Source organism: Galeopterus variegatus, unplaced genomic scaffold (assembly GCF_000696425.1).
Source record: "Galeopterus variegatus unplaced genomic scaffold, G_variegatus-3.0.2 Scaffold1196, whole genome shotgun sequence".
Lineage (NCBI taxonomy): Eukaryota > Metazoa > Chordata > Mammalia > Dermoptera > Cynocephalidae > Galeopterus > Galeopterus variegatus.
In genome coordinates, this window is record NW_007727307.1 from 173,431 (window position 1) to 176,645 (window position 3,215).

The following is a 3,215-nucleotide window of genomic DNA, read 5'->3' on the forward strand; positions in this document are numbered from 1 at the left end:
GGGCCATAATAATCATATACATTGTATATTGACAAAATAAAAATTAAAAAAAAAAAAAAAAGATTAGAAACATCCCAGCGTGAAGTTTCAGAGAAAGTCAGTATTGCAATCATTAGAATACTACATTTTTTTTTCTGCTAAAGGAGGAAAATGCTTTAAACAGTACTAGTTTCTTACTTAAACTCTATTTTTTTTTTTTTTAGAAATGGGTGACTGTTGTATTACATGTGGCTACATGCCCAATGAAATGACTATATTTTTCATGCTCCCTTGCAGCTAACCTGACCAATTAGACATAAGTGGGAGTCGATGGATGACATGTCTGAGAAAACTCCTAAGAGTGGGAAAAAGGACCAGTGTATACATTTCTTCCACCATCCCCTTGCATTCCTTTGTTCTTTTTCCCTAGAAATTCAACCCAGTGGGTGAAGAGCTGCCATTATTTGGATCTTGACCTTCAAGGAGGAAGCCAAGGGCAAAGAGCATTGAAGCTGAATATTAAAGGAGTTGGGAAAATACAGGAAAATGGTCAGGGCCCCTCAGATGTTCAGAATCTTGCCAAGCATTTGATGTAAATACGCATGTGTGCCCAAGTTTTCTTTGGCTATTGACTCATATAATAGTGCATGTGCACCCAGGTGTCCTGGGTTATGGACTTAAGTATAAAGGACTAGCGACTCTGATCCACCATGCTCCGCACCCCAGGGGAACCATGGGGAGGCTGCTACTGCTGCTGGAGTCTGTTGCTGCCAGGGCCTCCGGGACCTTTGGAGAGGCCACCACCGCTACTGCTGGAGGCTGCTGGAGCTGCTGCTGCTGTGGACTGAGCTTGTGCCATCTGCCAGTGGCTCCGGGGATCTTTCCCGGTTACCTAGAGCTTGTGGACCTGCATGTGAGGGGTTTGTGAACCAGTCTGTACAATGAGCTTGAAGGGTTTGAGCCCTAGCCCTGACCATACAAATGGAAACTTAGTATAACTAAAATAATGAAACGTTTTGGCTTTAGTTATGAATTTCCTAACCAGACAATTAGCATAGCTATTGCCCCAACAGGACAACTGGTGTAGTCGTGTAGCTTTACAAAAGGTGTTTTGCGTTGTTGCTGCCGATATGTAGCCTTCATATCAGTCCTGTAGTGTTTAACTCGACTTTTTTTATGAGAGGGTGATATAAACTTCAATCTTTTTTGACTTGCTTTTATTTTCTATTTCTTTTACTAGCAGTCTGACAAAATTAGTATATGGTATAAGACTTAATTCAGGAATATTAAGTAAATATTGAGAAGAGCCTATTGTAGCTTTTCAAACAGAAGCCTGCATGGGGTGTTAACTGGAAAATAAGATGATGAGAAATAAGATTCCAGGAAAGGAGAACAGAGAAAGATTATGATGTCCAAGACTAGGAAGAAGATTGCAATAGTACCAGTATTGAAACAAATGAGTAAAACTAAAGAAGTGGTGTTGTGTATGATTGTACAAAGCTTAAACAGTTCTATATATTTATATCTGTCTATATGTATGAAGATATATATATATAGCACAGCTATGGATATAGATATGTGTTTCTGAATATGTACATATATGAACAAATTCACATACAAATAAAAATCTTAGATTTTTATGTATTGGTAGCGTTGAATTAAATAGACTTCTCAGTGATACTTCTCAGTGAACTGGGACACCATAGACACGTGGATCCTTAGTTAAGCAGATTGGCATAAGTTATGTTATCTCTTATGGGCCATTTGGAGCACCATTGTCAACCATTTGCTTTGCTTCTACCGACTTCTCAGCAATAGCTATGCACAACCAATGGGAACTGTTCAAATAATTCTACTGGACATGGAGATTATGGATTGTGGTACCTTTTTAATCTTTTTTGTTAAATACCATTTGGACATTAAAAAAAAAATTCTGTTATATCCTATTAATGTCTGGCTAGAAAAAAAGGGTGGTGCTTCTTACTCAAGTCTGCCAAATCTCTATTCCAAGTAACGAGGTCATTTCTAAATAGTGGGCTACACAGGCACACCTTGGTATTTCCTAAATCCTGCAATGGGCAACCCATGCCCTGATTTTGTCCTTCGTTATTCATTCATTGCCACTTGAAGATGGAAGATCTCAGAGACCTCACAATTGCTGAAAGTTTTAACTTTTGAAATCTGCCCTAAAAGTGCAAATGAAATTACATTGCCACTGCTTTTAAGAAGACTTAAATCAGCTCTGAACCATCATTTTAAGAAGACTTACCCATCTCTGAAACAGATCTCATCAGTTCCCACACGGAAAGTTGACAGAATTTCATTAGAGATTTCTGAAGTCTCCCAGTCCTTTGGGAGTTCAAATGAATGATCTCTCATTTGACCACACCCCCTAAGACTACTCTAACCTAGAGAAGTTCGACACTATCCCAATTCCTTTTCTCTTTGTCCTTCACAGGTGATCCCAATAACAACAACTTTGGTTTTTCTTCACTAGAGAAAACAGGTTCAGTCACTTTCACAGAAGTTGAGTAGAAAAGGCCAGTGCAGAATTCCATGCTTTTCTACATGCCCCAAACATAACTTCCTTCTGCCTGTACATTCTTCAGCTCAAGATGATGATTTCTTGAGAATTCCATTAATAAAAAGGCATCGAAATGCTATTTATTTGTTTGATTTTTTTTTTTTACATTGTTACAATATACTTAGTTATACTAAGTTCCTGGCTGCATTCTGGGGGACTCCTTAGTTAGCAACAAAATAAGTGGTTTCAGCCCTCAGGACACAGTCTAGAAGAAATGCAGCAAATACATTTAAAATTGCCAAATATATATATGTAATTACCTACAGCAATATAGGAAGTACATCATGCTATGAAAAATTAAAACTGGAAAACTAGTTTAGATCAGGATATCAAGAATTAACTCTATGATGACAGTTTGATATGAAATCAGTAGGATAAGCACTGGATTGTGCTCAATACTGTTTACTAGGGACACAGACATTAATATGGAGATATCTGAGCTTTCTCATTTTGGCCTGAACTACATATAGGCTCATATTCATCTCATACCATTTACCCTGGAAAGAGAGTACATTTAATTTAATATGGTTGAGAAAAAGAGCAAGAAAGAGATATTCTCAAATGGTTATGTCAAAAAATATTACTGATATACAGGGATGGTCTAATCTAGGGCAGGTATAATCAGCACACAAAAATGATAGTCCACATAAGC